The sequence below is a fragment of the Pristis pectinata genome, chromosome 23 (assembly GCF_009764475.1).
Source record: "Pristis pectinata isolate sPriPec2 chromosome 23, sPriPec2.1.pri, whole genome shotgun sequence".
In the NCBI taxonomy this organism is placed as follows: domain Eukaryota; kingdom Metazoa; phylum Chordata; class Chondrichthyes; order Rhinopristiformes; family Pristidae; genus Pristis; species Pristis pectinata.
In genome coordinates, this window is record NC_067427.1 from 28,142,501 (window position 1) to 28,168,932 (window position 26,432).

A 26,432-nucleotide genomic window follows, 5' to 3' on the forward strand; every position below is an offset into this window, starting at 1 on the left:
GCTGCTGTCTGTGTGGAGTTTACTCATTCTCCCTGTGACTGTGTGGGTTTCCTACAGGTGCTCCGGTTTCCTCCCAAATCCAAAGGATGTGCCAGTTGGTGGACTAATTGGTCAGTGTAAAGTGTCTCCAGTGAGGAAATGAGTGGTAGAATCTGTGGGGAAGCTGATCGGAATGTGGGTGATTGATGGTCAGCGTGGACGGCGGACTTCACACCTTCATCGCACCACTTTGCCCTTCAGATAGCCAAGGACAGCTTGGATGGGCACCTTGGTCGGCATGGACCAGTTGGGCCAAAGGGCCTGTTTCCATGCTGTATGACTCTATGACTCGATAACAGCAACCAGCCTACCTGAAAGGGTAAAAGGCACCAGGCAGTGGGAAAGGGAGGAGATTGAACAGGAACACACTCGGTGTCAGGTTTTTAACAGTGCCAGCCACCAGCTCATTGGTGTGATTAGCAGCACATGGTGAGTCAGTTGGTGTGAGCAGTCAGGCAGTCTGCAGCCTGGGCAGGAGCACTGGGCAGTGCAGGTGCCAACCTGTCGGAGGGTGGGGATCACACAAGAACTGCTGCAGATGGTGGGCTTGCTGAGGAACTTCCCCTGGAGCCGGTCACATGTGCACACTCAGCTGGTGCACTGGCAGGCCTCCAGAAAGCCTGCACACAATGCAAGGTACACACAGGAGTCCATGCAGCCTGATGCAGGGCATTGTACAGAGAGTAGAGGACTCAGCCCAATACATCAGGGGCACACCTCTCTCTACCATCGGTAGTATCCATAGGAGGCGCTGCCTCAAGAAGGCAACATCCATCATCAAAGATCCCCACCATCTGGGCCATGCCATCTTCTCACAGCTACCATCAGGCAGGAGGTACAGAAGCCTGAAGTTCCACACCACCAGGTTCAAGAACAGTGACTTCCCTTCAACCATTCAGTTCTTGAACCGACAACTAATCCTAATCACTATAATTTAGCAACACGATGACTTTGACTTTGACTTTGAGCTTGGAGCCCATTGCAGTTACTTGCTGAGGCTACTCCAACAGAATATTCCAGACCACAAACCTACCACCAAGAAGGGCAAGGGCTTTGGACATGAGAACACCACCACTGCAGGTCCCTCACCATCACACACCTTCCCGACTTACAAATACATCACTGATCTTTATTGTCACTGGATCTAAATCCTGGAACTCCCTCCCCAACAACACTGTGGGTGCGCTTTCAGAAGGGCGGCAGTGTGTCACGAAGGTGGCTCACCACTACCTTCTGAGAGGCAATGAGGGATGGGCAATAAATGCTGGCCTTTTCAGTGACGCCAAGAACTGAAAACATGAGCAAGTTGAAGAAAAGGTCTCTTCTGATTGGGATGTGTGAGCAATACCATCAGCAGCCTTGTGGATGTAACCACAGTGCTCCGCACTACCACATGACCGGTGTCTCAGCTCTCTCTTCAGCCATTCAATCTCAGGGCACTGCAGTGCAAACTCACACTGCCATCTTGCAAGCCCACCATGGCTCAGGCCACCAGGGTGGCAAAGCACTTCCAGAGGTGTCACAGTGGTCGAGCAACCTGGCCCACAACAGGTTACTTGGACTGTCCCAGGGGAGGCACAACAATAACCACAGGATAGAGGCACTCTGATTGCTGCCAGAGTATCAATGTATTGTCTGTCATGGCAACTGGATATTCCACTACATCTTTAATCCAAATACAAAGCAGAGCGCATGCCACCAATGCCATTGTCCACCTGCAGTCCCTGTGGACTATGTATTTCCTCTGCTTGTTGTTGTCTAGAAAAAGAGAATGAAATGTACTTAGTATCCTTGGGCAGTGTCCAGTGGGTTAGCTGGTCGAGCCGCTGCCTCACAGCTCCAGTGACCTGGGATCATTCCTGACCTCATGTGCCACCTGTGACCATGCATGTTTCCCCTGCGTGCTCCGGTTTCATCCCACATCCCAAAGCCGTGCAGGTCGGTAGGTTCATTGGCCGCTTTGGATTGTCCCTGGTGGGTGGGTGAGGGGTAGAATCTGGGGTGAATCTGGGGAGTTTATGGGAATGTGGGGAGAATAAAATACAATTCATGTAGGATTGGTGTAAGCAGGTGATTGTTGGTCAAAGGGCCTGTTTCCCTGTTGGATGGACCTTGGACGGGGTGGGGTGAAGTGTGGGCAGGGAGAGAGGCAGGTGAGTGGGAATATTCCATTACACTTTGTTACCTTGTAGATGGTGGAAAGGCACGGGGCATCTGATTGGTCATCAGTGCACCTTGATGCTGCACTCGGGCAAATACTCCCTTGATGTCAAGAGCAGCCGCTCCCACCTCAACTCTGGAATCCGCTCTTTGGTCCATGTTTGGGCCAAGGCTGTGATGAGACCAAACTGAGTCTCCGGAAGCAGGTTGCTGGTGAGGAACTGCTGCTCAAGAGAACTTTCAATGCAGTTTCCATCACTTTGCAGATGATGGAGAATGGACTAACTGAGCTGTATTTTGCCATGGGTTTACCTGAGCAATTTCCCACATTGCTGGATAGATGCCAGTAGTGGAACAGATGGCTGGAGGTGCAACTGGTTCTAGAGCACAGGTCTTAGGTTCTGTAGCTGGGACGTTGAATGATACCAGAGTCTTTGATGTGTCCAGTGCTCTCAGCCGGTTGTTCATATCACATGGAGTGAATTGAATTGGCTGAAGGCTGGTTTACGCAATGGTGGGATCTCAGGAGGAAGCTGAGATGAGTCATCCACTTGGCACTTCTGGCTGAACACAGTTGCGAAAACTTCAGCCTTGTCTTTAGCTCTCACAGGCCAGGTCCCACCACCACTGAGGGTGGGGATGTTCTTAGAGCCTCTTCCTCCAGTTAACTGTTTGCGTTCCACCCCCGTAGGACTGTAGAGCTTCCAAGTGATCTGCTCACGAGGTTGCTTGGCTCTCTCACGAGCAGAGTTATAGGGAGAGGTCGGACAGGGTCGGACTTTATTCCTTGCAGCGTAGGAGACTGAGGTGATCTTATAGAGGTGTATAAAATCATGAGGGGCATAGATAGGGTGAATGCATTCAGTCTTTTTCCCAGGGTTGGGGAATCAAGACCTAGAGGGCATAGGTTTAAGGTGAGAGGGGAGAGATTTAATAGGAACCTGAGGGGCAACTTTTTTACCTAAAGGGTGGTATCAATGTGGAATGAGCTGATAGAGGAAGTGGTTAAGGCAGGTACAATAACAGCATTTAAAAGACAGTTGGGCAGGTACATGAATAGGAAAGGTTGAGAAAGTTTGGGCCAAACACTGGCAAATGGGACAAGCTTGGATGGGGCATCTTGGTTGGCATGGACCAGTTGGGCCAAAGGGCCTGTTCCCATGCTGTATGACACTATGACCGTCTACAGCATACTGGTCAGTGTGCAAGTAGTCCTGTGTTGCAGCTTCACCAGGCTGGCACCTCAGAACTATTAGATATGCCTGCTGCAGTTCCTAGCTTCTCCACTGAACCAGATTTGACCTCCTTGCTTGACAGTAATGGCAGACCGAGGAGGTGCTAGACCACCAGGTCACAGATTGTAGTGACATACATTTCTGTTGCCACAGAGTTCCACGGCACATCACGGATGCCCAGGTCTGAGCCGTCAGATCTGATCAGAGACTATCCCATTGAGCACAGGTTTAGTGCTACACAACACAATGGAGGACGTCCCTGGTGTGAAGACGGGACTTTCTCTCCACAAGGGTCGTACAACAGTCATTCTATCAATGGTGTCATGAACGGATGCATCTGCCAAAGGTAGATTGGTGAAGCTGAGCTCAAGTAGGTTGATCACCACCTGCCCAGGCTGGCAGCTATATCCTTGATCAATGGCAGTGCTACCAAACCACTCTCGGTGATGGACATTGGAGATCCCCACCCTGAGTCCATTCTGTGCCCTTGCTACCAAGTATTGGTATTGGTACTGGTATTGGTTTATTACTGTCACTTGTACCGAGGTACAGTGAAAAACTTGTCTTGCATACCAATCGTACAGGTCAATTCGTTACACAGTGCAGTTACATTGGGTTAGTATAGAGTGCATTGAGGTAGTACAGGTAAAAACAATAACAGTACAGAGTAAAGTGTCATAGCTACAGAGAAAGTGCAGTGCAATAAGGTGCAAGGTCACAACAAGGTAGATTGTGAGGTCAGAGTCCATCTCATCATATAAGGGAACCATTCAATAGTCTTATCACAGTGGGGTAGAAGCTGTCCTTAAGCTTGATGGTACGTGCCCTCAGGCTCCTGTATCTCCACCTGATGGAAGAGGAGAGAAGAGAGAATGACCCGGGTGGGTGGGGTCTTTGATTATGTTGGCTGCTTCACCAAGGCAGTGAGAGGTAGAGACAGAGTCCAAGGAGGGGAGGCTGATGTCCGTGACACGCTGGGCTGTGTCCACAAATCTCTGCAGTTTCTTGCGGTCCTGGGCAGAGCAGTTGCCGTACCAAGCCATGATTCATCCAGATAGGACACTTTCTATGGTGTATGGATAAAAGTTGGTGAGTGTCAAAGGCGACGTGCCAAATTTCTTTAGCCTCCTGAGGCAGTAGAGGTTAAAGAAGAGGAGGTGTTGTTGAACATGGAAGAGCACAGCTTCATCAGCTGAGGGTGGACAGGAGGTGGTCTTCAGAAGGAGGTCTCCAGAGGGCATGCATTTAAGGTGAGAGGGGGTAGGTTCAGAACAGACGTGAGGGATATGTTTTTTACTCAGAGAGTGGTGGATGCCTGGAATGTGTTGCCTGATAGGGTGGTGGAGGCAAATTCATTGGGGGCTTTTAAGAGGGGCTTGGATGGGCACATGAATGAGAGGAAGATAGAGGGATATGGGCATTCTGTAGGCAGGAGGGAATAGCTATGTTGGCACAACATTGTGGGCTGAAGGGACTGTTCTGTGCTGTACTGTTCTATGTTTTATGTTCCTGGTCCTGTTGTACCTGATGCCATGGGACTTCATGGGGTCCGGAGTGGATGTTGAAGGGCTCCAGGGGCTGCTCGCTCCAGCCTGCACACCACCGTACTGCCCTCCTCTGGTGGGTCTGCCCTGCCAGTGGAACAAGATGCACCCAGGGGCTGTCATACAGTGTCCATAGAGTGTAATTCTGTGAGCATGTCTACCGTAGGCTGCCGCTTGAGAGGTCTGTGGGACAGCTCTCCTGATTTAGACACCAGCCCCCAGATGTGTGTGAGGAAGACTCCACAAGGTGCACTGGGCTGGAAGTGACTCTGCCGAGTCCCAATGTGGTGCTCAGATTGACGGCTGGCAGTCTGTCTAGTTTTATCCCTGTAGCAGTACTGGTACAATTGAGGAACTCGCTGACCCACCTCAGAGGGCATCAGATGTGGTGGGTCTGGAGTCACCTGCAAACCATACTGGGTAAGGACGGCAGATTTCCTCTCCTGATGGACATAGTGATCTGTCAATACTCATGTCAGATAAATGCTGCACGCTGATTGGCTTCACGATCTTCCTGCATGGCTCCACCCACACTAGAGTCACTGACAGAACAGCAGCCAGTGAGCAGGGCACCTCAAATGAGAACAGGCGCCTCAGGTGACACATTGGAACTGAATCAGCATTGGCAGCACCTAAATAGTGTTACAAAGCCAACTGGGCCCAGGTACAATCAAGGCAGGTAACAGAGTCAATACAGGAAATGAAAGTCCAGAAAGTCCAAAGACCAGAGTAAATCCAGACAGCACTGGCACCATACAGAGTAAATCCAGAGAACACTGAGACCTTATAGAGTAAATCCAGAGAACACTGGCACCATACAGAGTAAATCCAGAGAACACTGAGACCTTACAGAGTAAATCTAGAGAACACTGAAATCTTAGAGAGTAAATTCAGAGAACACTGGCACCGTACAGAGTAGATCCAGAGAACACTGGTACGGTACAGAGTAAATCCAGGTAACATTGGCACTGTACAAAATAAATTCAAAGAGCATTGGAATTTTACAGAGTAAATCCAGAGAACAGTGGCACCGTACAGAGCAAATCCAGAGAATGCTGGGACCTTACAGAGTAAATCCAGAGAACACTGGGACCTTATAGAATAAGTCCAGTGATCACTGGGACCAGACAGAGTAAGTCCAGAGAACACTGGCACTGTACAGAGTGAGTCCAGAGAACACTGCATTTGCAATGACTGAGACTAGGGAAAAAAAGGCTTTGTACGGATTGAAACCAGTGAACAAAGGGCTAACACACACTGAGGTGAGAGGACACAGGTTCCACATGAGTGAAGTCAGGAAGCACAGGGTCAACACAGAGTAAGATCAGGGAGCACAAGTTCCATACAGATTGAGACCATGGAACACAAAACTCTCACAGTGAAAATCCAGGGAACACGCCTCAACCAGCATGTCTGCTTCTGTCTGGATTGTTTTATTAATCACCTCAACTACATTGTTATCAAATATGTAAAAATTTCTCAACAAATTCCATGTCTGTGCTTTTGGAAAGCATTCCTGCCGAACATTCCACTTCATGTTTTCATGGAGTGTTCAACCAGCATGACCTTTGTGGAGATTTGTTCAGCTGAAACCTGCTCAATGCTTGGTGTGCAGAGAATGCATGTGGTCTTGTACCCCAGGAGACACTTTAAATACCCCTCCTATTACCTAACCATTATTATGCAGGGCATTTGTGGAGTCTCAGTGCATCGGGCTGTCATGTACAGTAACAACTTCAAATATTTTTCATTTTCTGTTGTGGAACTTAGGGCAGAGGTAGTCACTGCCTCACAGCTCCAGTGACCCGGGTTCAATCCTGACCTCAGGTGCTCTCTGTGTGGAGTTTGCACTTTCTCCCTGTGACCGCCTGGGTTTCCCCGGGTGCTCCCGTTTCCCCCCCATGTACCAAAGACATGCAGGTTGGTAGGTTAGTTGGCCACTGTAAATTACTGTCAAGTATGTAGGTAAGTGCTTGAATCTGAGGGGAGTTGATGGAAATGTGGAGAGAATAAATTAAAATTCATGTGGGATTAGTGTAAATGGGTGCTTGACAGCTAGCACGGACTCAATGGGCTGAAGGGCCTGTTTCCAACTGTATTACTTTATAATTCTGGGAGTAAACTTTCCCTTTTACAGCCATGTTACACGCTCTGTAGTTCAATAACATAAGATACGTCCCAACCACACATGGTACAGATTAGCACTAGTTTAATCTCAGTTACACAGCACACACCTCTGTCACATTTGGACATAGTTCATTTGTAACCCAGTTAACCAATGGACAGCTCAGGGTATAGTACAGCTGCATTGCACAATCCATTAGTTGGCCGTGTTTGGAACTTCCTCAAATTTACAATGGACTCAGAAAAATTGCAAAAATGTGCAGTGAAGGAAATAATTCTTTCAGTGTAAGATATATTTGGATTAAGTTACAAGGCTGGTTTCCTTGTACCCTACTTAAAATTAAGTGATTGCATGAGTGGTGGAAGAGTCATCAAAAAGCCTTCTTGATCCAACCTGGTGATTAATTGAATACCTGTTTGACAGAACATAGGCCCAGGCAGCCTTTGTTCTATTTTAAGGGTTGGTAACTGCTACAGATGGAACGTAATCCCACTGAGGGTTCACAGTGGGTTGATATCTAGCCCACCAGCACTGAACCAACAGAATGGTGAGTCTCCTGTCTAGCAATAGGCCCTGCCGCAGGTGAGGTGAAAATGACAGGTGTACCGGCCTCAGTGCCAAGCAGATTACTTGATCTCCTCAGCAGCTGCATGGAGGGAGGTTCGCGGGTGCATGCTTCGTAGATCAGAAACTGACACTGATTACCTGGTCTCCGTTACAAGAATCATGGATTCACACATAGAATGTGTCCATTTAGCTCATGGTGACTATACCTGTTTTGTGAGGAAGCTCCTGGCTTTCACCCATAATCCTGTCACTTTTGAATCTGGTTCAGTTCTCTCTCAGACAACATATTCCATGTCACATCCTTCACATACTTCCTGTAATGGGGCGACCAGAATATACAAATGAATTACACCAGGAATAGACCACTCAGACCTTCGAGTCTGTTCTACCATTTAATAAGCTTGTGGCTGATCTAATTGTAATCCTATTCCTGTGTACCCATGCTAATCTTTCACCCCTTCGCTTCTAAAGAATCTACCAACATTGCCTTAAAAATATTCAAAGTCTCAGCTTCCACTTCCCTTTCAGGAAGAGAGTTTCAAGGATTTCTGATGTCAAAGGCAGTCACTGCCACCTCACCTTTAGAATTCAGTTCTTCGGTCCGTGTTTGGATCGAGGCTGTGATGGGTTCTGGAAATGATCTGCGCTCACAAAACTCAGGAATCAGTGACCAGGTGGAAACACAGGAGACGAGAGATGCTGGAATCTGGAGCAAATGACAAACTGCTGGAGGAACTCAGCGGGTCAGGCAGCGTCTGTGGAGGGAAACGGCAGCTGATGTTTCAAGTCGAGACCCTTCATCTTGGCCAAGTTATTGGCTGGGATCAGGGTCACAACTAGACTGGAAAAGCTCGGCTAGAGGCAAGGCCAGCTCTGGGGTTCCTCTTCTGCAGTACATCTGTAATGCGGTCTAGTCCGATAACCCTTGCCCCTTACAGTGCTCTCAGCCACTTTTTGACATCACATGGAGTGAATCAACTGGCTTCTGTGACAGTGGGGATCTCAGCTGGAAGCTGAGATGGATTATCATTGGAAGCAGGTCAGAGGTGGGTTACTAGACTAACCTTGAAAGGGCAGGTTGTCTCAGAAGGAAAGGCTGGACAGGCTAGCCTTGTACCTGCTGGGAGTTTAGAACAGTGAAAGTGGATTTGATTGAAATATATGAGGTTGGGCCTCAGCAGGGTGGATGCAGAGAGGATATCTTCCCTTGAGGAATAATTTAGAAAAAAGGCTACTGTTAAAAATTAAGGGGTCGGCCATTTAAGACAGAGACGAAGTGAAGTTCTGTTCTCAGTGGATCATGTGTCTTTGGAATGTTCTTCCTCAAAAGGCAATGGAAACAGTCTGAATATTTTTAAGGCAGTGGTAGATAAGTTCTTGATAAACAAGAGGGTGAAGTGGGAATGGTGAGGTTATAAATGGATCGGTCATGATCTTATTAAATCAAGAGATCTGTACCTTCTCCTAATTCGTATGTCCAGAGGTATATAGACACTCAGTACTTCTGGCTGCAAGTGCTTCCACTGTGTCTAGAACTCACTTGTAGGCATACCCGGCACACCCTTCCCTACAGTATGTTTATTGAGTTGTTCCGTGATGTGGCCCAGTTCAGTTCAATGGGATGAATTTTCACGGTCCTTTCGGGTGAAACAGCAATTCACTTCCTCCAATCTAGTGCATCGCATTCTGTGCTCAGAGAACGATCAGGTGGGGTGACTACTTTGCAGTGGACCTCCGTTCAATCTGCAGAGGCATCTTTGAGCTTCCTGTCGCCTGTCATTTGAGTTATCCATCTCACTGTCACTTTCACCTGCCTGTCTGTGACTCCCACGCTGTTCCAACAGAACCTGGGGAACGGCACCTCATCTTCCATCTGGGTATGCAACTTCCTCCATCTCCTAAGGCCCAAGAATGACCTTTCACTGCAATCAGGGTCAGAGTCAGAGGAAGGTACCTACTCTGACTCCCCATGTAGTTAGACCCTACATGCTGTGTAACAGAGATAATTGGCATGCCTGCAACAGTCTCGGCTAACCTGCTTTCTCTGTTTGTTTCAGAGAAAGCATTCATTTATCAACCCGACAGCTTTGTAAACAGCCTATCACCACAGCAACCCTGGCCTCACCCTCTCAGGAAGATTCCCTTTGTCCTATCCACTTCTTCTCCACCACCTCTGCAACTTAAAACTAACTTGTTTTCTAACTTTTTCAGTCTTATGAAGGGTCTTATACCTGAACATTAACTCTGTTTCTCTTTCCACAGATGCTGCCTAACCTGCTGAGTGTTTCCAGTATTTTCTGTTTTGATTGCAGATTTCCATCATCTGTAGATTTTTTTCTATTTATGTCTTGTGCCCACCATGGACTCTTTCTGTTTATTTTCTACCTCATGACTGCTGGAAACTGCAGCAACTGCAAACCATTGACACTGTCTGAAACGTCCTCCATCTTCCAAGGCCCAGAATGGCCTTTCACTGCAACCTAGCTCTAACCCAGCCTTTGTGATGGGAGGTCTCTGTCAGAGTCAGGGGAACATATGTACCCTGACTCTCCATGTAGTTAGACCCCAGAGGCAGTGCCACAGAGGTAATTGGCAGAAAGATCTATTTCCCTTGACAGAGAGGTTGATAACTAGGGGACATAGATTTAAGTTCATTAATAGGATTAAAGGGGAATCGAAAAATCGTTTCACCCACAGTGTGTTTGAATGAATTGCCCAAAAGTTCACACCTTAAAGAGCACTTGAAGAGCTGGAGCCTACCAGACTGTGGACTGTAAGATAAGATAAGGTCTTTATTAGTCACATGTACATCAAAACGCACAGTGAAATGCATCGTTGCGTAGAATGTTCTGAGGGCAGCCCGCAAGTGTCACCACGCTTCCGGCGCCAACATAGCATGCCCACAACTTCCTAACCCGTACGTCTTTGGAATGTGGGAGGAAACCAGAGCAGCCGGAGGAAACCCACGCAGTCACGGGGAGAACGTACAAACTCCTTACAGAAGTAGCAGGAATTGAACCCGGGTCGCTGGCGCTGTAATAGCGTTATGCTAACAGCTACACTACCGTGTCTGCCCATTTTCTTTTACTAGCACAGATATCACAGGTTGAATGGCCTCCTTCTATGATTCTATAAAGCGGCATCTTATTTTTCACAGCAGAAGGTTTTGCAGGTGGGTTTCTAAAGGCTGGGAGCGAAGTGTGTGCACCTGATATACTGTAAGTTAAGTAGGATGGTCTGACAAACTGTGGCAAACAGGGCTCATATTGTTCTCCAGGAGTCACCAGTTAACTCTGTGGCACCTCCACAGATATTCCCCTTCCCTTTAAGTGAATGCTGGTGGCCTTTTACAGGAGAATGGTTGGTGATTCGAACCCAGCCCCCACCTGTACAAATGGGCAGCCTGCCATGGTTAGACTGGGACCTACTTCACATGAAGGTCACAAAGTGCTGATGTCATTAGCACCACAACATAACCTTAATCCCTGGGACTGGAGAACCACAAATGAAATCAGTCCCACCCAGTAAAGCTGGCAGCAATTGGCATCAGATGGCCTGCTTTGCTCTTTCTTGTTACAGCAGTGGCTCTTCCTGGTCTCAAAACCAAATCCCAGTTCTCCACTGTCTGTGGCTTTACCTCCCATTTCATTAACCTAATCAACATGTAGCTTGTTCTCACTACCCCTCTGAACCATCCCGACTTAACAGGGGGACAGTCACCTTCTGTAGAATAAAATGAATGGGACATCAAATGCAATTAAAATGGTGAAACGTGTTGTCAATGCAGTTTCCCAGCTCCTTGGGTGGCTCCTTTGTGTGCCATGCTCCACTTCACAGTTTCTGCACCATGCCTCAAAAAAAAAGTTGGCAGTTTGCGGCACAAATCATTATCTAATCTACCAGATGAATAAAGTACATCATGAAACACATCTGGATCATCACCTGGAGTATTGCTTGCTCTCAGACTGAAATTTGGCAATGGATTGGAAAGGATTTGTTCCATTAGGTGTAAATGGGAAATGATTTATTCCATTGGAATTCTGCTCAATAATAATGACTGGAAATGCTTAGAAGCAAATGCGATGGGTTTCTTCCACAGAAAGTATGCAGTGGGAAAAGGTTTATACCATAGGCTGTGAATGGAGAGTGGCTATTTCATTTCAATTCTATGCAATGTGAATTGAAACAGTAAACAATCTGCTGGAGGAACTCAGTGGGTCGAGAAGCATCTGTGGAGGCAAAGGGGTAGTCGACAATTCGGCTCAAGACACTGCATCAGTTTTTTGCTCCAGAATGTAGCACCCGCAGTCTCTTGTGTCTCCAATGTGAGCTGAAAGGTACCCAAACCACAAACAATTAATGGGGTGTAGGTACAAGAGACCGCAGATGTTGGAATCTGGAGCAACAAACAATCTGCTGGAGGAACTCAGCGGGTCAAGCAGCATCCGTGGGAGGAAAGGAATTGTCGATGCTTCAGGTCAAAACCCTGCCACAAGAAACTGCAGATGCAGGGATTTGACCCAAAACGTTGACAATTCCTTCTCCCACCACAGATGCTGCTCGAGCTGCTGAGTTCCTCCAGTGGATTGTTTTTTTGCAATTAATGAGGTTTGTTTAGTCCATTGTATTTCAATGTACTACGTACAAATGCAAAGCATTTAATGGGATTGATTGGGAATATGTTTGGTCCATCTGGAATGAAGGAAAAAGGGTTTAGTCTTTTGCAAGTACGTGGGAATTGCCTCATCGTTTGGGACCAAAGGGAGAAGGGCTCGATCCCTAGGGAGTGAATGAGAAGGTATTTGATCCACGTATGAGGAAAATACAAGCTTTGCATATCTTTGTAATGGGAGTGGTTGTTTTCGCTGGCACTGGGTGGTGATATTAATTACAGTGAGGGTAATTTATGCCGGGAAGTTGCCCCTCTGATCCTGCACTGTGTCAGATCAGTCCCTGGACCTGGGACCCATTGGTTTCAATGGAGAGAGTAGGTCTGTGGATTTGCAGGCAAAGGGGAAGGTAAATTTGAGACACAAGAGACGCTGGAATCTGGAGCAACAAACAATTGGCTGAAGGAACTCATTGGGCCGAGCAGCATCAGTGGGCCAAAGGAAATGTTGACGGTTCAGGTTGAAACCCTGCACCGGGACTGCGAAGGTAAATTACCTTTATTAAATTATTTTGCTTCAGCTTAATGTTTAGATTTATTTATCAGTGTTAGGTGGCTTCAGTTAAGTTTACAGACAACAAAGATGGAGTGGGGCAAGGTGGGCCTTTGACATCCGGACCAGCAAGTATGGACCTGGATGGTGATTCTGGACATTCAGGGAAACCGGGTCAGCAAGGTCTGGCCAGTTTAATCCGAAATGACAACGATATCTGCCAGAAAATGTTTAACCCATTCATACTAAAGTACCCTCTATTGTTGCACAGGAACTGTTCATGCCAGGTGGTTGCTAAACAGATGAACGGAAGAAATCAATATTGGCAGGCACGGTGGTGTAGCGGTTAGCGTAACACTATTACAGCGGTTCAATTCCGGCCGCTGTCTGTAAGGAGTTTGTACGTTCTCCCCATGTCTGCATAAGTGTCCTCCGGGTGCTCCAGTTTCCTCCCACATTACAAAGACGTACAGGTTAGGAAGTTGTGGGCGTGCTATGTTGGCGCCAGAAGCGTGGCGACACCTGCAGGCTGCCCCCCAGGACACTCTATGCAAAAGATGCATTTTACTGTGTGTTTCGATGTACATGTGACTAATAAAGAAATCTTATCTCATCTCATCTTATCTTATCTTACCTTATATCTTATCTTGGTTCATCCACAGGTATCGGTGATAGTTTGCTTGACTCTCCACCTCTGACAGATGAGCTGATGGGAGGCCTTTGCATAATGGAACCAGAGCTACAAAATACTTTAGTAAAAGTAAGCAAATGTGGATCTCAAAAAGGGAAAGGGAAAGGGCTGGCTTTCCATTACTTAGCGGTATCCCAGCACGCAAGCTCTGAAACATATACAGTACCTGCAAAGCTTACTAAACCATTGTGTCAAATTTCTAGCTTTCTGTTAGTTGATCTCCATGAGAAAATAGGATCTGTTGGCCTCCTTCATTCCTTGCTGACATTTTGCCACATGTTTCCTTGCTTACAACCTGGAAAAAACTCAACTGCTTGCCCATTTAAGGTGTTATAAACCATTCCATTCATTCGAGTCATAGAATAATACAGCAAAGAAACAGGGCCTTTGGCCCAACTGGTCCATGCCAACCAAGATGCCCATTTGAGCTAATCCTGCGGTTGGCCCTCTAAACCTTTCCTACCATGTACCTGGATAGGAATTTAAGAGTCCAAGTGCCCCTTAAGCGATGCTAATGTACCTGCCTCAACCACTTTCTCTGGTAGTTCATTCCATGTATGGACCACCCTCTGGGCGACAAAATTGCCCCTCAGGTTCCTATTAAATCTCTCCCATCTCACCTGTGCCCTCAATTTCTTGATTCCACAACCCTTGGAAAAAGACAGTGTGCATTCACCCTGTCTATGCCCCTCATGATCTTAAACACCTCTATAAGGTCAACCATCATTCTCCTGCATTCCAGTGAATAAAGTCCCAGCCTGCTCAACCTTTCTCCATAGCTCAGTACCTTGGGTCCAGGCAACATCCTCATAAATCTTTTCTGCACTCTTTCCAGCTTAATGGCATCTTACCTCCAGCAGGGTGACCAAAACTGACACAATATTCTAAATGCGGCTTCTCCGATGTCCTGGACAACTTCACCGACACCTGAGACAACATGTAGCGCCCAATTCGATACCCACTAATGGACTACTCACCAATCATAAACTTTTCCACCCATGGCTGACCTGTGAACTATGTGAAAGGTCAAAACCACTGTAGGCTGAACTCTTTGACCTCTTCCCACAACTCTCAACAGCCAATGAGCAGGTTCAAGTCAAATCCCCATTTTACATTCACAAAGGAGTGTAAAATCAGGGTGACCAACCCAAGACTGCCCCATTTCAAAGCAGAAGAAGCAAAGGGTTGGAATAACTTTGGGCCCAGAAGGGTCAAATTGGGGGAACGATAGCCCTTTAGCCAAAGGCTGTCCTGGCTACAGTCGGTCAAACCTTATTAGCTAACTTGTGTGTTGCCAAAAGTTGAGGCACTGCAAGTCACAGGCTGGAAAGCAAGGTCTAATTTTGAAAGAACAGATGTGAATGGAGATTGAAAGTGATGTAATGCATTTAGTTTTGATTGAGTTGATCAAACAATACTCAGCACCAAGAGGAGCCAGTACATTTGCCGGGCAATAAAAGATTTACAAGGTAACACCAGCAGGTATTTTTATGATGTAGTAAAAAAAAGGATTTGCCTTCTGTTTAATGTTCTTTTCAGCCTGTTGATTTCATCACATTGAGACGTGAGGTAACAGTTTGTGTGTGCGCATTACTTGTGCGTAATGTCTGACAAATCCATGCCCAGAGCATTGATCTGACCTTTCCCTTTTGTCAGGTACTGATGGAGCTGTAACGTTTCTCCAGTACAGTGTGTCTAGTCAGGGGAGGATTTTTTGGAGCAGGTTGAGGGAGTGGTCAGACACGTCTCAGTGGGCAGTTGATGTATTGTCCACTAGCTATCTATACCAGCAGCTCGAGAGCTGTGGGATGACTCCTGTTTGAAAACAGAGCTCCTTGTGGATTTGGTGACCACCTCCCTGCCCCACCCCAAGCAGAGCTTTGAGGTTGAAGAGTGAAACAGATGGCATCCCTCACACGGAGCCAACAAAGTGATGTGTGACAGTGCCCACCTCCTTCATAGCCTGCACTTGTCAGGGGCAGCTGTCAATATCTGCCAGTAGGCCTGACCACTTGCCATCACCAGGGAGGTCACTTACAAAGGCACCACTTGTATTAAAATCGCCAGCTGCTTCATACCACTCAGCAAGTGCCTGATTATGGTTGGTTGAAGCTGCCCAGAATCCTTGCTTTTCAACTTGCTTCTTGAGGCTGTAACTAATGAAGATATCAGGAAACCTCAAACATACTGTCTATGTCAGAGTCGGGAAACTCTGTCAGTGCAAGCACTCCAGCGGCATATGGTGTAGGCTGCAACTATTTCAACCCTGGATCCCGGTGGCCCCCTCCATCCACAGCACATCCACGGCGTATTTCTGTGTTGATAAGGGTTGTCTATAACAGCCAGCTGTGTAACAATGCACCCAACACTGAAACCAAGATGACTAAATCCGCTAGGAATGCCTAGAATAGATTGCAGCGAAGTAAACTTCATCTTCTCACACTCGACTGAATTCAGATTTTTGGTTCCTATAATGAATGTTTAGTCTGATAACCAGATGTTACTGTCATTGTGGTCAGCCCTTGCCCCCAACTCCATAGAAACAGTACGGAAGTAACACAAACTAAGGGTAAAGTAATAATGCATTAGTAGCATAGCAATGGTTCACCTGGACTCAACCTGAAACATTGACTGTCTATTTCCCTCCATTGATGCTGCCTGACCTGCTGAGTTCCACCAGCATTTTGTGTGTTGCTCCAGATTCCAACGTCTGCAGCCTCCTGTGTCTCCTCTCTGGGTCTAAGCTGTGCTTGCCCCTCCCTGGAACACGTAGAACATAGTTTGTTTCAATGCTTCTCAGGTTCCCTTCACTCCTTCTCCATTACATTGATGACTAAATCAGTGCTGCTTCCTCCTTTCTGAAAACTAAATTTTCTTTTTTTAAAAATTTTTTTCAAGTATCCAGATAATTTCCACTCTTCCCTTACCTTCACTTGGTCAGCTCTGATGTTTCCCTTCCTTTCCTTGGATTCTCCTTCTCTATTTCAGAGGATAGATTAGTAACCAGTCACCTCTACAAGCTCACTGAGTCCCAAGTATTAAGTACCTTGACTACTACTCCTCCCATCCACCCCCCTCTCAGGATTCCAGTCTATTCTCCCAGTTTCTCTGTCCACCACATCTGTTCTGACCACACGACCTTCCACACCAGTGCTTCTCATCTGTCTTCCCTGTTCCCCAGCTGTGGATTCCTTCCTCCAGAATCACCAAGGGTTCTTGACCATCTCCACTCCATTTCCCACACTTCTGCTCTCACCCCTCCCCCTCCAAAATCTGGGACAGTTTTCCCTTCGTCCTCACCTTCCCCTACACCAGCTTCCATATTCAATGGATCATCCTCTGCAACTTCTGACATCTCCGACATGGTCCCTCTACCAGTCAAATCCCCCTCCCCCAGCTCACCACACAGAGAGATGATCCCTTCAGTCGATGTTCTCACCACAAACACAGCTTCCCCTTCTCATGGCATCTTCCCATGCATCTGCAGGAGATGCAACACCTGCCCTCTCCTCCTCTCACCTCCCTTCCTGCCATCAAGGATCCAAACACCTGTCCAGGTGAGACAGGGGTCCACTTGTACTTCAAGTTACTGGACTCCATTCTGCTCATTATGTCTGTCCTCTCTACCGGCAAGATAAGTCACCAGTGATTGGTGATTACTTGGCAAAACAGTTCCATTCCACAAGGAGAAGCCTGAGCCTCTCAACATCTATCATTTAAATTCTCCATCCCACTCCCAATGTGACCTCTCTGTCCTTGTGTCTTTGAATCAAGGAACATCACCTCAACCTTTAACCCAACACGTTACAGCTGGAAAACTGAATTACAGTGATAAAGTCATAGGGAGACACAGCACAGAAACAGGCCCCTCAGTCCACCACGTCTGCACTGACTAACAACCACTCATTTACACAAATCCTACATTAATCCCAATTTTTATTCTCCCCACATTCTCATCAATTCTGCCCATTCACCTGCACACTAGGGGCAACTTACTGCGGCCAATTAATCTACCAACCTGCACGTCATTGGGATGTGGGAGGAAACTGGAACACCTAGAGGAAAACAGGGAAGATGTGAGAACTCCATACAGCTCCATACAGACAGCATGTGGGGTCAGGATTGAACCCAAGTCTCTGGTGCTGTGAGGCAGTGGCTCTGCTAGCTACTCACCCACAACCCATGAGCTGAGCCTGAAACCATTTTCCTCCATTGGCTCCACAGTGGCAGGGTCTATGAGCCGGCTGATCATAGAGGGCCCGTTCTTGGACTTCATCCACATTAGAATGTGCAGCGGTGGGTCCTCAATAAAAGCATTTCTGGGAGTGCTGAACAACGCACGTTTAATGTCTTTTCTGGGCATTGAGGAATTTACCAGGTCATCAGCTGTAACGGTGCATCATCCCCTCAGTATGGTCCTGCAGACTTCAGCCTCAACTTCCTGCTGAATTTCTCTAGAACACTCTACTGAGAACACTTGACACTCACCAACTTTTATCGATGCACCATAGAAAACATCTTTTCTTTTTCAATCTTTTTATTAGTTTTCAAATTAATACAGATTAATATATCAATGTTTATACATGTAATACAAAGAGATCAGGAGAACAATCATGACATGGATAATCATAAAGAACAATAAAGTATAAAAAAAATCTGTAGATCCAACGATCTGTTAGTGAATGAATATAATATAAAAGAAAAAAATTATTATAAAATATAAAAGAAAAAAAACCAAAACAATAAGAAAAATTATAAACAATATATCAAACCAAACTAAGCGAAAGAAAAAAAAATTCAAAAAAAAACAGAAAAACAAGCTGGACTAAAATTTCTCAATAGAAACAGAGCAATATTATGTCATCAACTCCGTTTCTCTAAATTGAAAGGTTATTATAAGGGGATCTATATCATGTGAAAATATTGGATAAATGGACTCCAGACTTCCTCAAATTTAAGCGAAGGATCAACAGTACCACTCCATAGAAAACATCTTATCTGGATGCATCATGGCCTGGTACGGCAACTGCTCTGCCCAGGACTGCAAGAAGCTGCAGAGAGTTGTGGACACAGCCCAGCACGTCAAGGACACCAGCCTCCCCTCCATGGATTCTGTCTTTACCTCTCGCTGCCTTGGTGAAGCAGCCAGCATAATCAAAGACCCCACCCACCCGTGTCATTCTCTCTTCTCTCCTCTTCCATCAGGTGGAAGATACAGGATCCTGAGGGCACATACCTCCAGACTTAAGAACAGCTTCTACCCCACTGTGATAAGACTATTGAACGGTTCCCTTATACGATGAGATGGACTCTGACCTTAAGATCTACCTTATTGTGACCTTGCACCTTATTGCACTGCACTTTCTCTGTAGCTGTGACACTTTACTCTGTACTGTTATTGTTTTTACCTGTACTACCTCAATGCACTCTATACTAACCCAATGTAACTGCACTGTGTAATGAATTGACCTGTATGATCGGTATGCAAGACAAGTTTTTCACTGTACCTCGGTACAGGTGACAATAATAAACCAATACCAATACCAATGCATGACATAACCTCAGGTGAATCTCTGTTGCTGCTATCACTGGAATCACTGGAAAAATGGAATAGCTCCAGTGCCCAGGTTCAGTCCTGACATCAGCTGCTGCCCGTGTGGAGTTTGCACGTTCTCCAGGTGTTCCAGTTTTCTCCCATATCCCAGGGACGCAGCCGGTGGGTTAATTGGCTGCTGTGAATTGCACCCAATGTAGGTGGGTGGTAGGAAACTCAGGATGGAGCTGCTGGCAAGCGAGAGGGAATAGGTTACAGAGAAATAAGTGGGAGAATGGGACTGATGGTATTGCTCTGAAAGCCAGCATAGACTCAAAAGGCCAAATGGCCTCCTTAAAGTGTAAGGGCATATGATTTGATATAGCATTACTGCAGTCTGAGGTTAGGGTACAGTGCTACTTTAATATGATGCCATTGTACAGCATTACTGAAGTATAAGATCTTTGTAGTGTTACTGGAGTATCTTGTCCAATGTTATCGTAATGCAAGTCCATGGCACAATGTTACTGTAGCTCAGGTCTACATTCCAATATTCATGTTCTCAGTCTCACTGAGGAGGGGTGAAGTGGCTCTGCTATCATCTGCTCCAATGTCCCTAGGGTCAGGAGTAGGTTCCTGCTACTGAAGCCAATCCTGCAGAATGCAACTAGACTTGGCCAGGGAGTGCAAAAACTTAACTGCAGATACTCAGGTACGTATAGGAAGGTGTGCTGGAATCAGACCTCAACGGAGAACATTGAAAGGACAATAGAAACTGGCCGACACTGGCCAGCAGAGCTCCTGTCTCACAGCTCCAGCGACCCGGGTTCAATCCTGGCCTCTAACGCTGACTGTGTGGAGTTTGCATGTTCTCCCTGTGACTGTGCAGGTTTCCCCTGGCACTCCGGTTTCCACCCACCTCCCAGTAATGTGCGGGGTGGTAGTTAACTGGCCAACTGTAAATTGCCCCTAGTTGGAAGGTCGAATCTGAGGGGAGTTGATGGGAGCGTGGGGAGAATACAATGGGTTAGGGTAGGGTTAATGTAAAAATGGAAGCTTGATGGTTAGTACGAACTCTGTGGACTGAAGGGTCCATTTCCGTGCTGTATCCCTTAATGACCATTGACTGCATGAATCCACTAACCGTTCCATTCATTGATATCATGGTGGTCTGAACCAATACTCCATTTACCACCTGTGTCCTGTATCCTGTAATGTACTCAGCAAATCAAATTCTATTGATTTCGGCCTTGAAAATCCCTATTAGCCCCACATCTACAGGGTCTGAGGATAGAAGAGGAGAACTTTTATTTTTTCATTGTCCAGGATTTTGGCAGTGCTCTCAAAGCCAGAATTCATGGCTCGTTCCTAGTTGCCACTCAGGAAGTGGTGGTAAGCTGCCTTCTTGAACCTTTGCAGTCCTTCTAGTGAAAGTGCTCCCACACTGCTGTCAGGAAACGTTCCAGGACTTAGAGCTAGTGATGATAAAAGACAGTGACATCCCAGCCAGTGTAAAGTATACCATCATGCTCCTGACTTGTGCTTTGTAGATGGTGGAAAGACCTTGGGTGTCACTGGCCACAGCATACCCAGCCTCTGACCTGCTCCTGTAGTCATGCCATTTATGTGGCTGACCCAGCTGAGTTTCTGGCCAATAGTGATCCTTCCGCACACCCCTTGGTGTTGACAGTGGGGTCTCTGCAATGGTAATGCCAAGGGTATGTCAAGGGTAATTGGTTAGACTCTCTGTTGTTAGAAATGGTCATTGTCTTGCATTTTTGTAGCACAAATGTTCGCTTCAGCCACTGGCAGCTGGTGCCTGAATGCTGTCTTGGCCTTGATGCACTGTTTCATTGTTATTGTTTATCCTTTCGTACTACCTCGACTGTACTTATGCACGGAATGATCTGTCTGGACGGCATGCAAACAAAAGCTTTTCACTGTACCTGAGCGTGTGTGACAATAATAAACCAATTACCAATCGCTGAGGAGACGTGAATGTAATTGAAATTGTGCAATCGTCAGTGAATATCCTCATTCCTGACCTTATGAAGGAAGGAAGGTCATTGTTGAAGAGGTGATTGTTAGAGCAATAACCAAACTGCTGGAAGAACTCAGCGGGTCAAGCAACTGAAGTTGGTTGGGCTAGGACACCCCGCTGAGGAACTCTGCAGCGATGTCCCGGGACTGGACTGATTAACCTCTGACGCAGTCATCTTCTTTTGTGTAAGAAGTGACTTCGAGCACCATAATGTTTTACCCCTTGATGCCCATTGACTTCAGTTTTACCAGGTAGCCTTGAAGCCACACTCAGTTAAATGCTACCTTTATGTCTAAGGTGGTCACTTGCACCTCACCTCTGCAGTTCTGCTCATTGTTCCATGTTTGGACCAAGGTGCAATGGGGTCAGGAGAAGAGTAAACCTGGTGAAACCTAAACTGGGCCATGATGAGTAGGTTACTGGCGAATAAGTGCCACCTGACAGCAGTGTCAACGACAGCTTCCACACTTTGCTCAGGACTGAGTATAGACTGAGAGGCAGTAAAGATCAATCTAGTGAAGACTGAGAATTTCAATGCTCTTTTTGCAGTAAGGAAGTTAATGAAACGTGCGGGGAACTTTTCCTGTGTTCCAGGAGTACATAATGTGACCATCAGACCAAGAATGAAAAGAATCTCTGGTCTGGGGCATCGGGTGGACTGCAGTAGGGGAATGCACTTTCCCAAGACGCAAGAGCACGCAAGTGAAGAAACATGACAGTAAAGTAAGCTTCACACACACGCACACACCTTCAATAGAAGTCCTCATTTGATTTGGCTCCCTCGCTGAATTTTTGTTCGGTAATGTTGCTCACGGTTATGCAAGCAGTTTGTGTCATCGGAGTTAAGATACAGGATTATCTCTGATCTCGTTTTATGTGGGAACACACATGAAGGGCTGAATGGTTTGACCCTGTTTATGAGGTTCTCAGAATGGTTAAATACCTCAGGCTGTGCATCACTGACAATGAAACCAGTGATGGAAAGTGAATGATGAAAGGATTGTCTGGTGGAAACATCCTTCTGGAGCACATTTGGCTCCAACACAAAAATGTTCCTCTGCTCCTGGGCCGTATCTGACTGAGATGTAAATCAAAGCTTCAGTGACTCACAGCTGCTGGAGGTTTTTGTTCAGCCACTCTGAGCTCATGCAAATGGTTTGACAGCACCTGCACTACCCCTTTCAGCCTGGGCTTGTGGTTGCTCTGAGCTCTGTTAAATTCCAGCTGAGTCTCAACAGTTGACACTTTTAATATATTGAATGACAGCCTATCATTCAGAAATGCAGTGCAATTGTGAAACTCCAGGAATGCCATGTGAGGAACTCACTGGGCCAGGGCTGAGTAATGTAGATTGCAATGTCAGATTGCAATTCTATGGTTTCGGCCCATTGTTTTTGGGAGGGAAAAATTGTACAGGGTTTCTTCTTTCAGCTGACTTTCTTCTCAGTGTATTCTGCCGCGGGCTGAGAAGATGGTGGTGAGCTGTCTTCTTGTATCACTGGATCCTTCTGGTGAAAATGGTCCCACAGTGCTATTGGCAGGAACATTCCAGGATTTACACCTAACTATGATAAAGGACTGATGATATATTTCCAAGTCAGGATGGTGTGTGACTGGGAGGGGAGTCTGTAGTGGTGGTGTTCCCCTGTGCCTGCTGACCTGTTCCTTATTGGAGGTTGTGTTGGAGTAGCCTGGGCAAGTAACAGCAGTGCATTTTGTGGATGGCTCCCTCTCTGGTGTCCCCAGACTCTTTTCATTCATGCTTGTAATCTTAGAATGCAATGAAAATCCTCTATCATCTTTTATTATCTTCTTTCCTGTTGCCACTGGGTGCTAGTGGTGGAGGGAATAACTGGTTAGGGTTGTGGGTGGGCTGTTTTGTCCCGGATGGTGTCAAGCTTCTTGAAAGTTGTTGGCTCTACACCCATCCAAGGTATTCTAACATGCTTCTGAGGTGACTTGTAGATGATGGAAAGGTTTTGTGTGTCAAGGGGTGAGTCATTCACCACAGGATACCCAATTTCTGACCAGTTGTAGCCAGACTAGGTACGTGGCTGGTTAAGTTGAATTTCTTGTCAGTGGTGATTCCCCAGGATGCTGATGGTGGGGCATTATGTGATGCTAGTGCCATTGATTGTCCAGGGTAGGTGGTTAGACTCTCTCCTGTTGTAGATGGTCCTAACCTGTGGTGTGATTGTTACTTACCACATATCAGCCCACACCTGAATATGGTCTATGTCTTGCTGCACATAGGAATGGGCTGCTTCATAGGCTGAAGAGCTGTAAGTGGAACTGAAAATTGTGCAATCATCATTGAGCATCCCACTTCTGACCTTATCATGGACAGAAGGTCACTAATGAAGTAGCTAAAGATGGTTGGGCCCATGACACAGCCCTGAGGGACTCCTGCAGTGACGTCCTAGGGCTGGTGTGAGTGACAACCACAGCCGTCTTCCTTAGTGCAAGGTGTGCATCCAACCAGTGGAGTGTCTTCCCCTTGGTGCCTATTGACTTCAGTTCTACCAAGGTGCCTTGATGCCACATTTGGTCAACTGTTGTTTGACACAAGATAAAGCCCGAAGTCTAACTGTAGTACAGGCCAGATACAAGGTAAAACTTGCTTCAAGTCTAAATATACCTGGTTCAATCTCAGACATTGGTGAAGAAGAGGAATGAAGCTGGATGAAGGAACAGAGTTCATTTTGGGGACCAGACAGTGAATTTGACAGGAATTTTTGTTCACACATTATTGGAGGTAAGGATTGTAACAAAGAGGAGTCAGTAGAGGGGTCATGAGAGATGGTGGTGAAGAGCTGGTTGTAATCAGCACAGATGTGGAAAGTGAAGTGGGCTTTTGATGAGGTTGCCATGTGAATGAGATATTGGAGGTGGATCAAGTGCACGATATATCAATCAGCTTCTGAAAGAGGAGTATAGATTAATGACCTGAGTGAGACCCCACCCTAAATTACAGGCGTGGGTCTGAAGCTGCACCGTCTTATTTCTCATTTTTGTTACCTCTTCCCTGAAACCTGTTCACTTTGGCAAGATGATGGAAGCTGAAATAACTGCAGGCTTTACAATGATGCTTTATGCATTCCAGGCCAAAGTGATCTGTGGGTTTCATTTTACCTCAGTATGAAAGGTGATCATTCATTTATCTGTGGGACAGTATGTGTCAGTGTTGGCTCCTGCACCTGTTACATCAGAGGAATGTAAGTTAGTTTGGAGTCCATGCCTACAACCCCAATGCAGGCTCAAGGGGCTGAGAGGCCCACTCCTGCCCCCTAACCCATACGTTCATATAACTTCTCATATTTGATAGGACAAACAGTGGCTTCAGAGAGATTAAGGGGATTGGTCTGAGGATCACACTGGAATCTTGCCTGAGACCATCATCATTTTAAACTGCAGACAAATTTCAGATCATATCCCAAAGTTGCAAACAGTTCTAAATCAGTTCAAAATTTCAGCTATCGACACACTTACAATGAGTGGATGGAGAGAGGAATTGTTAACTTACGCCAATAAGAACTGGACAAGTGATGAGTCTACACTGAGCAGTTCTGCTGTGAATGTGGAAATTACTGCATGGCTTGTAGATGAATGATCTTGACTTAGGAGGCAAGAAAACCCCTTCAAGAGAGAAAAGTATCTGCACATCTTCCCATTCTGCAATTCCAAGAAAAATACCTCTTCATAGTGCTGTCCGCAACATACCTAAACTGAATCACAGTAAATTCTGTGTTTTAATAATGTAGCAACTATAACAGGACAGGAAGGTGTGATGGGGCACCCAGCAAGATTCCACAAACAGCAATGAGTTAAGAAGCAAGTGACCCTTCAGTGTTGATGGCTCAAGTACAAATAATGGTCAGGGTACCAGAAAGACATCTTCGTCCTTTTTAAAACAGCGATCTGGGATATTTTATACCAACCTAAGAGTGCAGACAGAGCCTTGCTTAACATTTCCTCTGAGAAACAAGATTCCAACTCCTTCCTTACCCAGTTAAAGTGTCACCCAAATTTGGTCTCAGGTTTCAGGTGTCTGAGGGTACAAGAATTCCACCAATGAGTCAAGACAGACACTCGGTAACTCCAGCTTCATGGTGAAAGACTCACCATGGGCCCTTTGATATTTAGGACAGTTGCACAGATCTTTTGGGTGTGACTTTGAATTCTTTCTCTCTTGATTTTACTTTGAACCTTATGGTATTGCAGCAATTTAAGTGCATCCATTGCTTAAGTCATTACTGAAGAGATCCTTGACACCCAGATGACAGACACCAAGCTTATTGTTGAACAGACAGTCTCATTGTTCAGCCCTGGCCCTACAGTCCAGACTTTGCAATCAAGGAGAGCAGCTTAGAGTTTCAGAATGTGCATCGGTGCTTGCTGGGAGATGGTAAAGCCTGCTCCGGAGAAGTAATGAAACAATGAGTGATTCAGCTTTTAAAACAACACACATACCTGACTGTTGATGTTAAAAGCATCACTCATTGAAAACGTGTCCTGGATGTATTCTTGTCCAATTCACTTCTTGAAAGCGAAATTAAGGTGAGTGAAGTCTTGAGGAACCTTGTGGCTTATTGATTTGATGAAAGACGAGGGAGACTGTTTCACGGAGCATTCGTACAACAGCAACCAAATTTACCTTATAGGTGCAAGGTATGTGATAGTGTATTAGAGTCATGGAGTTATAGAATCATACAGCAGGGCAACAGGCCCTTTGGCCCAACTGGTCCATGCTGACCAAGACACCCATCTAAGCCAGTCCCACTTGCCTGCTCACAAAATTGGAAAGTCACCCTTGATGTCTTGCACAGTAACCTGCTAAGCCACAAGGACAATCATTTTCACCTGACCACTTGGTGGAAAACTGATTGCATCTGATAGGCTGGCTGTTTAAACCTTCTGTACATTTCTGAAACTGTATTCCCTTAGCTTCAATAGAAAGTAAAGCCGAGCAGGTTATAAACCAGACAATGGATCTGATCTGAATGGGCAGGTGAAAATAAGCCTCAGAGTGCAAAGATGAGCAGTACACTGCTTGGGTAGTTACTGCTTTTCTGAGGACTTTCTGATTTGCTCAGGAGCGCCATTGATACTGGTTCTCAGTAGGTCAGGTGGCATTAGTAGAGAGAAAATCAGAATCGGCGTTTCAGTCAGATGAAAGGTCATTGGCTTTGCTTCTCTCTCCACAGATGCTGCCAGTGTTTCCAGCATTTTCTGTTTTTGTTTCAGATTTCCAGAATCTGCAGTATTTGCTCCCTTTCATTGTGGGATTTCCGAAGGCAATTATCACTTTGCAAGACTTTGCCCATGTCACTGGGGA